The sequence below is a fragment of the Phyllostomus hastatus genome, unplaced genomic scaffold (assembly GCF_019186645.2).
Source record: "Phyllostomus hastatus isolate PE091 unplaced genomic scaffold, TTU_PhHast_1.1 phas_contig_209, whole genome shotgun sequence".
NCBI classification, from domain to species: domain Eukaryota; kingdom Metazoa; phylum Chordata; class Mammalia; order Chiroptera; family Phyllostomidae; genus Phyllostomus; species Phyllostomus hastatus.
Genome location: NW_025333735.1, coordinates 15,527,576 through 15,541,556, shown reverse-complemented (window position 1 = coordinate 15,541,556; position 13,981 = coordinate 15,527,576). Strand labels below are relative to the sequence as shown.

Sequence of the window (13,981 nt, the reverse complement as noted above, 5' to 3'; positions counted from 1 at the left end):
GAGTACAGTTAAACCTACTCTTTTAGCAGCAATAAAAAACCTTTGAAAAAATGAAATGTTGCAAGTAAAAAAAAATATATATATATATACACACACTAAGATTTATTCAAGATTGCAAGGAGAGCATTGCCAGAGAAGGAATAAAAATTAAAATCATGTTCAAGGAGGCAGCAAGCTCAAATCTAAGAAGATAGTGTTGAAGGTCAATTTTAAAAAGTTAGGTTTGGATGAAAGTATGAGGGTTAGAAACTACAAGATAACAAGAATAAGACAATGTCAGAAGGATAAATTGGGACAAGTTGAAGCTGTGGGAATGAGAGAGTGCTTAGGTTGTAATTTTTATGTACAATCTGGTGTGCCATGGTGTTGATTATTCAAAGAAATTCTACAGGATGAGGAATTTACTTTTCCCTTGTGTTGAATAGAATGGATATCAAAAGGCTTCTCTGGATGAATTCTATCTATGACCTCCTTGGATCTTTTCTTGTTGTTGTTTTAACCTTGAAGTATATTGGACCTGCATATAAATAACATATCTTGAGAATTAGTTTTCCTCTATAAGAAATATGTGTGAATGAGCTAAAAAGTGTGAAGTTATAATTTGGTATCTAATCTTAGAAAAACCATTGATGTCTTATTTCTCTTGCCTTTAAAAATGAAGCCATAGAGAGACACAGGACCCCTTTGTACTCTGGGGTGAAAGATTTAAAAAAAATGCAGAGAACCAGCCTATTATTTCCATAGCCCTGAGGTGTGTTGTCCTCAGGATGCAAGGGGGAAAGCTGAAGTTGGAGCTTATTGCAACTGTGCTTTTCTAATGCATGAATAACTTCAGTGCAATTTGAATAGCATAAGTAGCTTAAATAAGGAAAAAGACATAGAATGTGACCAAATAGCAAGTGGGATTCTACTGCCTGCTGCTCAATAGGCAAACTCTGGAGGCCAAGGTTTGTTGAAAAAGGATAGGGGTCATTTATTCTAAGACTACACAATTTAGGAACAATGACAGGCTTCTGCCCCAGAGCCCGTTCCCTATAAAACACTCAAAGAAAAATAACCCCGATACCCTGTACCAGGGCCCACTGGCCCAGGAATCCTCAGGCCCCAACTGGGCTAGTGAGGGTAACCAGAAGGGGTGAGACTGTGCCCATCTCCATTTAAACTTTTAGCCCCCAAATCCCATGCACTCTGGAAGCAAGTGGGTTTTCTAGCCAATACCATCTAGACTGGCAGGTCTACACATCCCCCTGACCGTTGTGGCAAACTCCACGGTACATGTGTGCTATGAATTTTTCAGCCCATGCATGCTCTGTGCAAGCTTTCTCCTACTGTCTCAGGAGCTATGCTAGTTTATCTACTCTCACCCAGGGGTAGGGAAATCTATCATGTGCTGGCTGTGGTTTCAATCCCGCTGCCTCCAACACGTCCTGACCCTTCCATCTCCAAGGTACACAGGCTCTCCCACACCACCAAAGGACTCCCCTCCTCTCCCAGGAAAATTTTCCAGGTCCCCCCTAACAATAATAGCATCAAATATCAATATATTTAATAATAACAAAGGAACATAAAACTGCCAACTTTTGCCTGGACAGGTGTAATTTCTCATCTCCATCCTAGTGGAAAAGTAAAATCAGTATTATGGTTTTACTGAGCTAAAGAAGAGCCTGACTCATGGGTTATGGCCATGATTCATTGCTGAACTGTAGCTCTTCCTTCAAGCATGACCCAGTCCGGTTCGGCACTAATTCACCTAGCAGTCACATTTACAACTGAAGTGCAGATGGAGGGGGGGAAAGATACAATGCCTCCAGGAAATCAGATGATTTGTGTTGTAAGCAATTCCTGTTATCTAGCTCAAAGAAAAGCAGTAACCACAGATGTTAAATATAAAAAATTAGTTACAATTTTAGATTGCCAGTCAGGAAGTGGAGAAGGTTCCTGGCTATATACCTCTGAATGATGCAAAAAAATACATAGATTATTAACCATTAATACCTAGTCTATTACTTTGAATTTATAATAAATGTTCTTTTTTTTTAAAGATTTCATTTATTTATTTTTAGGGAGGGAAGGGAGGGAGGGAGAGAGAGAGAGAGAGAGAGAGAGAGAGAGAGAGAGAGAGACATCAATGTGCGGTTGCTGGGGGTTATGGCCTGCAACCCAAGAATGTACCCTGGCTGGGAATCGAACCTGGGACACTTTGGTTCCCAGCCCGCGCTCAATCCACTGAGTTATGCCAGCCAGGGCTATAAATGTTCTTTAAAAAGACGTTGAGGGGCTTCCCCCCCACAACTTGTCTGGTGAAATATATGGAACGTCGCTCTAAGTTGAATTGCTTCTTAAATAGCAAGATCTGGGCAATAGTCACAATTACTCTGTATCTCCATTAATAATATTAAGGCACAGACTCTTCGAGCTCCAGGGTATTCGGCCTTAGCTTGCTGGTCTGGTGTTACAGCAAGAGGAACCTGCACTGCTTCAGCCCTTTCATCTGGAATGCTCCAGTGAGAGCTTTTTATGAGGAAGTCATTTTTTCTCTTAAGGTCACTTAGCAATTATTGCTCAGTGTATAAACCAATATTTGCATGTATCTGTCACAAATGCTCAACCCTATCCCAGAATATATCAAACAAAACTTGTGAAATACACGTGTGCTGTGGGGCTATAAAATCTCTATAAGAGTGGGCAGTGTCCCTATCTTGGGGAATCATAAAATACCTCTTCCCTTCCTCCCCTATAATGAACTCATAGCTGTTTTCTTGCCCTGCTTTACAAGCAACTAAGATTGTATGTATTTTACACAAAGCTAAGTATTGGGCTAAAGATGACATGAAAAAGAGAAGTTGGCAATTTCTAATCTTTGTTGCTGAGAAAATACAATAATATGGCTGTTTGTGGAGTCCCAGTCAAAAGAAATTCCATGCTTTGCCACTTACAATGGCATAACCTTTGGAAAACTACTTGACTTTTCTAAATGTCAGTTTTCCAGAAAAACTAACATTTGAAACTAACATATGAAAAATAAAATTTAAGAAAATCTTATACACCTTAAAGTTGCTGTGAGGGTTAAATGAAAGAATGTACACCAAACACATTGCATATTATCTCCTTAATTTTGAAGTTCTTCTGTGAATTGAAATTATTACTGTTATTTCTCATTCTATAGATGTGTAAACTGAGTCATAGAGAAATACTTAAAATTAAAATTAATTAAAATTCCCGAGGCCATGATGTTGAAAGCACAGGACATGGTGTTCACACCCACTCTGCCTGACTCCAGGTCCTGAGCTCTTCTTCACCACTGTGTGAAACTCCTTGCTTCTAGTAAGAAAGGATTTGAGTCCTTGTCAGAACTCTGTTGTATAATCTTTGTATTAGTGATCTGTATAATTTGGCCTAATATAATTGTATGGAAACCTGTCTCCAGTTATTATACTATGCTACAATTTCAGCCATTTTTAATGAAAATTTTGATTATTTTAAAATGAAAGATTTAGTTCCAGGCAAGATGGAGGTGTAGGTAGAAGTATTTTGCATCTTTGCACAGCCAACAGAAGGATAACAACCAATATAAAAAACAGAAAACAACCAGAAATTCCAGAAAATCTAACTGCATGGAAGTCCGATAACCTAGGAGTTAAAGAAGAAACCAGTTTATGCAGACCAGTAAGAGGGGTGGAGACGGGCAGCCAGAGTGACAGCACACATGGCAAGGCAGCGCTGGTTGATGGAGTTCCCACTTTTGTATGTGGATAAGCCAGGAGGAACTGGGGACCCAGTCAAACCGTGCTACTCAGGGTTCCTGTGGGGGAAATAAAGCCTCAAAAACTCTGGCTGTACAAACCTGAATGGGATTTGGCAGCAGGAGAAACTCCCAGTCTCACAGAAAAGTCCCCTGGAGAGGTCCCTAGAGTCCTAGAATGTACACAAGCCCACATACCTGCGAGTCAGCACCACAAGAGCCCAATTTGCTTGTGGAAAGTGGGGAAAGTGACTGAAAGTGGGGCAAGAGCCAAGCACGATAGTAAATGGCATTGTTCCCTCTCTGACTCATCACCCACCCCACACAGCATCACAACACAGCAAAGTGGATTATCCTGACCCAGTGGATACCTAAGGCTCTCTGCCCCTTACAACATAACAGGTGCAGTAAGACAGAGAAATATGACCCAAATGAAAGAACAGATCGAAACTTCAGAAAAGAACTAAGTGATGAGGAGATAGCCAACCTATCAGATGCATAGTTCAAAACATTGGTAATCAGGATGCTCACAGAAATTATTGAGTTTGGTTGCAAAATGAAGGAAGAAATGAAGGCTATATAAAGTGAGATAAAGGAAATATACAGGGAACCAACAGTGAAGGGAGGAAAATTAGGACTCAAATCAACAATTTGGAATAAAGGAAGAATTAAACATTCAACCAGAACAGAATGAAGAAACATGAATTAAAAAAAAATGAGAAGATGCGGTGGAACCTCTGGTACAACTTTAACTGTTCCAACATCTGAATCATAGGGGTACCAGAAAGAGAAGAGGAAGAACAAGAAATTGAAAACTTATTTGAACAAATAATGAAAGAAAACTTCCCCAGTCTGGTGAAGGAACTAGACATGCAAGTCCAGGACACTCACAAAATCCCAAAAGAGTTGAATCCAAGAAGAAATACAGCAAGACACATCATAATTACATTGTCCAAAATTAAAGATAAGGAAGGAATCTTAAAAGCAGCAAGAGAAAAAGAGTTACCTACAAAGGAGTTCCCATAAGACTATCAGCTGATTTCTCAAAAGAAATCTTATAGGCAAGGAGGGGCTGGAAAGAAGTATTCAAAGTCGTGAAAAGCGAGGACCTACATCCAATATTACTCTACCCAGCAAACCTCTCATTTAGAATGGAAGGGAAGATAAAGTGCTTCCAAGATAAGGTCAAGTTAAAGGAGTTCATCATCACTAAACCCTTATATGAAATGTTAAAAGGACCTATCTGAGAAAAAGAAGGAGATTAAAAACTATGAACAGTAAAATGAAAATAAACTCACAACTATCAACAACTGAACCTAAAAAACAAAAATGAACAAAGCAAATGACTAGAACAGGAACAGAATCACAGAAATAGAGATCACATTGAAGGTTATCAGAGGGGAAGTGAAGAGGTAGAATGGGGGAAAAGGTACAGGGAATAAGAAGCATAATTGGTAGGCACAAAATAGACAGGGAGAGATTGAGAACAGTACAGGAAATGGAGAAGCCAAAGAACTTATATATATGACCCATGGACATGAACTAAAGTGGAGCAATGATAGTGGGAAGGGGGTATACAGGTTAGAGAGTGACAAAGGGGAGAAAACATTGGGACAACTGTAATAGCATAATCAATAACATATAGTTTAAAAATAAAATTGTGTCAAAATAAAAATAACAAAAGAGAAAAAATCACAGATCTAAAAATCTTCACAAGTATTTTTACAGTTCTATAGTTAACAGATACATTCTGAAAGATAATGTGGTTGCAGTGAAGGTTCTGGAGCTCAGGATGGGCAGAGCAAATTAGAAAATGAGTTTCTCTTTGAGTATTCTGTAGTCATACACAAATTCACAAATGTTAATCCAGCTGCTACCCATTTGAATTTTTTAAAATGTATTTTATTGATTATGCTATTACAGTTGTCCCATTTCTCCCTTCTCTCCCCTCCACCCTGTACCCCCTCTCCCACCCACGTTCCCCCCCTTTAGTTCATGTCCATGTGTCATTCTTATGAGTTCTTTAGCTTCTACCTTTCCCGTACTATTCTTGCCCTCCCCCTATCTATTTTCAACCTACATTCTATGCTACTTATTCTCTATACCTTTTCCCCCTCTCTCCTCCTCCCACCCCCCCTGCTGCTAGCCCTCCAAGTGCCCTCCATTTCTGTGGTTCTGTTCCTGTTCTAGTTGTTTACTTAGTTTCTTTTGGTTTTGCTTTAGGTGTGGTTGTTAATAATTGTGAGTTTGCTGTCCTTTTACTATATATGTCTTTTCTTTATCTTCTTTTCTTAGATAAGTCCGTTTAGCATTTCATAAAATAAGGGCTTAGTGATGTTGACCTTATCTGAAAAGCACTTTATCTCCCTTCCATTCTAAATGAGAGCTTTGCTGGATAGAGCTATCTGGGATGTAGGTCCTTGTCTTTCATGACTTGGAATATTTCTTTCTAGCCCCTTCTTGCCTGTAAGGTGTCTTTGGAGAAATCAGCTGACAGTCTGATGGGAACTCCTTTGTAGGTTACTGTCCCCTTATCTCTTGTTGCTTCTAGGATTCTCTCCTTCGTTTTTACCTTGGCTAATGGAATTATGATGTGCCTTGGTGTGTTTCTTCTTGGGTCCAACTTCTTTGGGGCTCTCTGAGCTTCTTGGATTTCTTGGAAGACTGTTCCCTTTGCCAGATTGGGGAAGTTCTCCTTTATTACTTGTTCAAATATGTGCTTCATCTGTTGCTTTTCTCCTTCCCATTCTGGTACCCCTATCATTCGGATGTTGGAACATTTAAAGGTGTCCTGGATGCTCTTAAGCTTTTCCTCAATTTTTTGAATTCTTATTTCATCATGCTTTCCTGCTTGGTTGATTCTATCTTCCTTCTGGTCCACTGTATTGTTTTGAGACTCAGATTCCTTCCTTTCACTATTGGCTCTCCTCCGCGTATCTTCCTGCATCTCTTTTATGGTAACCTGCATCCTTTCATCTAAATTGTGCCCAAAATCAACCAATTCCTTGAGCTTTCTGATCACCAGTGTTTTGAACTGTGCATCTGATAGATTGGCTATTTCTTGGTCTCTCAAAAGGATGAGTCCTGGGGGACTGATCTGTTCTGTTGGAAACATATCTTATGTCTTTCCCTGTCTCTCCTTTTTTTTTTTTTTCCCGGTTTGGTCACTCTTGTTACGGTGGGGGGCGGAGCCTTAGGTGTTCAACGGGGCTGGGCACTCCGTTCGCTAGATTGTGACGTTATATGTGTGGGCAGGGGCGGGGGCGGGAGCGGGAGGGAACAATGGCGGTAGTTCTGTTCTCCTGGGCTCAGGCCCTTCCTTGGGATCCTGGGCTGCGAGCTCTGCCCTGGTCCACAATCGCTGCCCCACTGGGTCCACCAGCTGCAGCTTGTGTACTCAGGGATCACCGCTGCATTCTTGTGCCCCGGATGGCTGTCACACAGATTTTGCACCAAATTTTCCCCGACCTCCGCGCGCCGCCGACCCGCGCCAGCCCTGAGCCCACCAGGCTCGTTGTCTCCTACCGGTCTGGATGTATGGGTCTACTTCAACTTCTTGGCTGTCCCTTGGCTGTCCTACTTCCATTCAGATAAATCCTCTATCAGTTCTGAGTGATATTCTATCTGTAAATTATTGTTGTTCTAATCTTGGTTGTGCGAGGAGGCACGATGTGCCCACCTATTCCTCCATCTTGCTGGAAGTCCTGAATTTGTTAATAGAGTTTCAACCTTCCCTCAAGCCAATACCAGAAAATTCAAACCAAAAATAAAATCAGACCTGCTGCAACTGGGAGTTTAGTAGTTTAGTCTAGTGGGTCTCAGCCTTTTGACATCAGGACTTCTTTATGCTCTTAAAAATATTAAGGATCCAAGGGATATATTATGGGTACCACACATCTATTTTTTGTCTATTACATATCTACTGTTGTGTTCCATATTAAAAATTAATATTTGGAAAATTTTATTTGAAAATAACAATAATAAACCCATTATCTGTTCATATAAATCATTGTCAACATAAATATTTTAATGAAAATAATTGTATTCCAAAAAAATTAGTAAGGAGAGTAGCATTGTTTGGCATTTTTGCAAATCTCTTTGATAAATTAATAGAAGACAGCTATATGCTTATATTTGCTTCTCCATTCAATTTGTTATGTCATCGCACTTTATATTGACTTTGCATAAGTCAATAAAGCTCACTCATAAGAGAATGAGAGAGTAAGGAGCAAAAACATTTTAGAATTATTGTTAAGATAATTTTTTGACATTACAAATCCCCTGAGTAGAGACTTCCTGAGGTCCCTAGACCACACTTGAGAATCACTACCTTGGCCAATGAACTTGATGCCAACAACTGATGTTGTTGGTCTGATTGATAGTACAGTAATGTTCATGGTTGATATCATTTAAGCTTTAAAAAAGGCTATTTAGTAGCATAAATAGAGATTTGGATTTGTAAGTTCTAAAACTTTCATATAAGCTGCAGAAAGGTCAGGGGCCTTTGTCACTATGGATTTTTGTTCAGTTAAAACCTCATCTGACTAGTGCCATAAGCCATTTAACAGACAGTGCTTATTGTGAGATTCAACTATGTATTCCTTTCCAGCGTTCCCAGTGTCCAGCCTCAACAGATCCATCAGGCATCCAGTGTGTAAACAAGCCTGTGGGAACCCAGCTGCTTTCTCTTCTGGATGCTCCCAGACAGTCCAAATCCCCCCACTTTTTCCTACTCACTATTTGAAGCATGTGGCCTGTGACAATTGGGAGACAAGTGAACTCTTTCTCAAAGCTTCGTCTGTCATAGACTGTGTATTTTGGCAGCCTGCTTGAGAGCACATAGCCTGGCTTTCCAACCAGTGTGAAAGTACCAAAGATTCTCTGGCACTCTCCCTTTCCTCCTTCCCATCATATTTGTTATGGTTACTATGGTTACATTGTTAGAGCTCAAAGTGGGCCAGACTGCCCAGAACTGTTTCCTAATCACCTCTTCTCAGAGCACCACCTGCTTTCTTCCACTCCACTTGATTTTCTTTCATCCTATGCTCAAGGATTAGTTTAATTGCCTGTCATTTCTTGTGACCTAGCTATTTGGTGTAGTTCATTGCAAATAGTCTCTGTTAGTAGTAGTTAGTGGGCTCTGAACCTCCTTTGGCATATAATAAAACTTGTGAAGAAGACAAACCTGGTACCAATATTATCAGTATTTATAGAAGTTTAAATCTTTAAAAATAATTATTTTTGATGTTATGCCCAAATTCTTAAAATTTAATAAACTCACATTAAGCATATTGCAATTTGTTTAATTCTCTTAGAACACTATCATATAAATTAAAATTTGAAATGTCAGTTATGATATATTAATAAAAATAACAATAACATTAGTATAGTTCTTTTTAGTTTACAAAGTGCTCTCACATACATTATTTCATTTAATCCCCAATAGATGCTTTTTCATGTAGTTGTTGTAATCTCTATTGTACAGATAAAGGAGAAAAAATGTGGTTAAGGAAGGTTAAACACTTTGCTCAAGTGATTGACATAGCTGTTGTCCAATTATAGGTTTTCAGATGTAAAACCTAGAGCCTTTTCTGTTATGTTGGTGTTCTGCAAATTTTAGTTATTTATATATAATTTTTATATATCTACCATATCCATAAATCTGAGACTACTATATCCATGAACTTGAAAGTCTTAACTAATTTTGTTCCTTAAATAAACATACATTTAAAAGCTTTATATCACTATAGTTTAAATAAAAAATCTTATATCCTGCTTTACTATAAAAGAAACCATAAAAATAAGTATAATAAAGATAAAAAAGTTTTTAATTTTAATTGGAGCACGTATTGCCTACTCAGATACTTGAGGTCCATATTCTTTTTGCTAAAAAGGAAAATAGCAAGAGATTGTGAAGATGTTAAAGTCACACAAATGTCAGACTGAGGCTTTCTCTTTGAAGACTGAAAGCAAATTGAATAAGAAAAAAATTAACAACAGATTAATGGATCCATGCTAGGAAGCACCAAGTTGCAGCATAATCTGAAAAAGTAACAGAAGAAAACACATTTAGTTAGAGACAAGGGTCAAGTTTATAATTAAAGTAATTGGTGAGAATGTTGCCCAGACTCATCTAAAGATGCACTATACTTGTCTAGAAGGAAGGAGGTAACACTATGATGAATACAATTTAGGCCTTATTTCAAAAGATTTTTCTCTACAGGAGATTAATGTAAATCGATGATTCTAGTTAAGAAAGAAGATAGGATGGATTCCTGTCACCCAACCTTTTTCATGTGAGAACACTGTAAGACTGAGAGAAGCAGAAAGAGTCTGCTGTAGCTCCCCAGACTCTGAGTGGTCGCCCAGCAGGACTAGGGGTCCAGATCTTTGGACACTTTAAACCGTGTGTCACTCACCGGGGTACAGCAGCACACTGGGGATGGGAGAGGGGAAGCTCTGCTATAAAAAAACAGATGAGAGGATCACAGAATAAGGAGAATGAAATATGGTCCCTGAGAGCAAAGAATTCACAATTTCTCTGAGAAACATTTATGGAGCATCTTCTATAATCAAGGCACTGTAACAGGTACTGTGGGCACATGACAGGTTTGTATTAGTCAGCATATGTGGTTTTGCCACTGAGAAAAACACTGATCAATATTGACAGCATTGTAACACACAGCAACATTTTAAACTTGCAAGTATTAAAAAAGCAACTGTTATGTATTTCTCTGCCAAATTATATTTCCACATTTAGGTTGTTTCATTTTACTATATACCTTTAGTTTTTCCAATAGCCTCACTAAAAAATAAAAACTTAATCTAAACCTATTTCTCTGTTGTCAGGAAAACAAAGTTTGTCGGATACTGACAACCTAAGAGGCGTCATACTGGTGCACAATGTATATTAGTTTAACCTTACATTACTCTCACCAAATCAGAACACTTATGCCATTTGAAAAATGAGAAGATTTTGATTACAGACAAGTAATAAGTAATGGGAAAATACCCAGCATTCAAATGGAGGCTTTTCTGACTTCAAAGCTGATCCACTTTAACAACAATATACACAGGTTTTGAAATGTACCTCTATTAATTTTCATCTTGACTTAATCAAACACAAAGAGTAGATTATTTACAATTGAACTGATGTTCCTCCTTTATATACTTCACAGACCAATAGACATACATATACCCTGTTACACATATATTAAGAATATAAGTTGTAATAATACTGTGCTTTAAAAATGTAAAAATATCAATCATGCAAATTCATGTTTTTGATATGAGAGGTGCACACCAAAAACTGCTCAGTTTTTTATCAACAAATATTTTCAGGATCACAATAAAATGAAAATCTGCTTCCAGAAGCATTAAGTCACATATTAGCTCTCTTTTGGGGGTTTGCACTCTCGAAAAACTTTAATGGATTTTGATTGAACACCTGTTTTATGGAAGACTTGGAGCTCTGTAATGAAAGCGATTCTAAATAATCCAGGACAAGTGTTTCTCAAATCTTAACATGCAAGTTCTGACTCAGTAGATCTAAGATCTGAGATTTTGCATATCTATCAAGCTCCTAGGTAAGGCCAAAACCTCAGCTGCGAGGTTTTGGGTAAAGAGCAAGGATCAAGCTCTAGGTCATGCCAATCGAAGTGTGGTTCACAGACCAGGAATTACCAGTGAACCGTTTGCTACTGATCTACAGTGGGTTAAGTACAGAATTTGAAAGTAAGCATTTAGAAACATTTATAACATTTTGACAGTGATATTATATTTGTTAAATATAATAATAATGAAACTGGAACTTGTATTTTGTATGTCTTTGTTTTTTAGTTTTATTTTTCTAATAACTTACTTTTATTATATTTTATAAAAAATATCAGTCTTTGAAAGATTAAAGATTATATACATACACACACAGAAACACACACACACATATTTTCATCAGAAATGACTTGACAGCAGTGGTCTAGAAATATGTCCCTGGCTCTTGAAACTGACCATAAAATTGTAGAAATACAAGTAACCATAAATACCAGACAAAATCTGATGAACACTGTACAAGAAATAAAGTTTTGAGGATTCAGAGAAGGGAAAGGAAATAGAAGGACTAACATTTATCCAGCACCTACTTAATGCCAGACACAATACTAAGTCCTTAACATTAAGCCCACAAAAAGCCAAAATGAAGAAATTGAAGACCAAGGAGATTAAATAACTAACTTAAGATCAAGAGGTAGCAACCAGAATTAAAACCTAGTTTTAACATACATCTGTGAATTGTGGATCCTCACATTTTTTAACACCCTCCTCTATTCTGCTGTGATTCCCACACTGTGAGCCTCACCTTCCCAAGGTAAATTCCAGATACCTCCTTTCCAGCCTTCATCATTCTGGGTGTAAGCATGTGGTTGCAGTTTTGTATTATGAGGACTGGAGAGGCTGGAGACTGAAGACATGGACACAAGACAAAGGATCGTACAGAAGACACTGTCAGTATCTGAGGATGAATTTAGGTTGAATTGTGTTCTCCCCATCTACCCACATTCATATGTTTAAGTTCTAACCTCCAGTACCTCCTAATATCTTATTTGGAAACAAGGTGATTGCAAACGTAATTAATATGAGGTCATACTGGATTAGGGTGGGTCACTAATCCAACATGACTGGTGTCTTTATAGCAAGGAGAAATTTTGACATGGACACATACACAAGGAGAATGTCCTGTGAAAATGAAGGCAGAGATCAAGGTGACACAGTGGGAATCAAGGAACATCAAAGATAGCACACCACCAGGAACTGCGAGAGAGGCAAGGGACAGCTCTTCCCTCACTGCTCTCAGGAGGAACTGATGCTGATGACAACTTAATGTCACACTTCTAGCCTCCAAAGCTGTAAAAGCAATAAATGTTTGTTGTTCAGCCAAAGGTTGTTAATGTTTTCTAGAAGAAATATTTGAGCCATCAAATTGTAAAAGTTCACTTGGTGTGAGCAGGATTAAAAAAAATTCATTCAGGAATGTCATAATAAAATGGCAAAGCATCAGAGATAATGAGAAAGATTGTTGAAATAATCAGAAAAGAAAGAAGAGAGCTTGTGAGTTTAATCATGGGGTGACTCCATGGGGCTTGAGAAAAGGCTGTTGAGAAACAACAGCAAAGGGGTACCTCCTGTCAGAGTGTGGGCAATGCCTGCATCTCCAGCTCACTTTGGTTAGAGTCAATCTACACAGTAGCTGGGAAAGCTCTTGTTTAACCATAGAGAGCAAGTGCAGGACTAGAAATCAAGAGAGGTCAGATGTGTGCATGCATGTGTGTTTGTGAGAGGAGACTTGTCCTTTTCATATTTGTTTCCCCTCTCCTGGGTATGTTGGAAAGAAAAGAGCCTCACATATCACTATATATTTAATTCAGTCTAATCTATATTAAATATCTTATCTAAGTAAGCTCAAAAGTGCAGAGCTAAGTAAGACATAGTTGCTTCCACTATTCATAAATAATTTTGTCTGCCATGCTATTTATTACAATTGTATGAACAAAATACAATTTTTGAAGGCAATCTATTCAGGTTAAGTACCCCATTCATCTATCTCTAGGATTTAAGGATGTTTGTTAAAATATTTCTTGGAACTTAGATAAATGCCTTTTCATCCCATATTAGTAAACTGGCTTAAAAAAGGACATAGATAAAGTGGACCCACATGATTCTTAATTAGGTATCAATGTTATTGCTTTATATTTTTTGTAATAATTTACGGAGGCAAAGCATGATCTATAAACTGAATACATTTGAGTTTCCTGTAAAACTTCAATATTGAGGCATTACTCAGTTTACTTTCAGTGTCTGAACTTTGTAGTTCCAAATTAAGCTGGAGCCACTGTAGAGGAAGTCAAGTATTCGTTCTCATCAATAATACATTGGTACCAAAAAGAAGAGTGATGAGGATAATCTCATAGATTTTTCTTTAAAGTATCTGCATAGATTACTGCTCACACTTTTATTTTTATCCTTGCTATAATTTGTTTTTATGGATTATTATATCTATTTCAGTGGGAGGTTTGTCTCAAGTACCATTAATTGACTAATCAATATCTTATATATCAAAGAATGGTTTCCTGAAGAGGAAAACATTTTTTATTCTTGAATGCTTTTTTGTTATTGTTGGTAACAATATAGTTCTAAGTGCTCAGAGAGATGTGTGGTTATTTTCTCCCTCAATGCCAAACAATATTT

At 37.9% G+C, this 13,981-nt stretch overlaps 1 pseudogene; it reads right to left on the bottom strand.

The window, feature by feature from the left end:
* LOC123816414 overlaps positions 1-13,981 on the bottom strand; it is a 162,876-nt pseudogene that overhangs the window by 36,764 nt on the left and 112,131 nt on the right.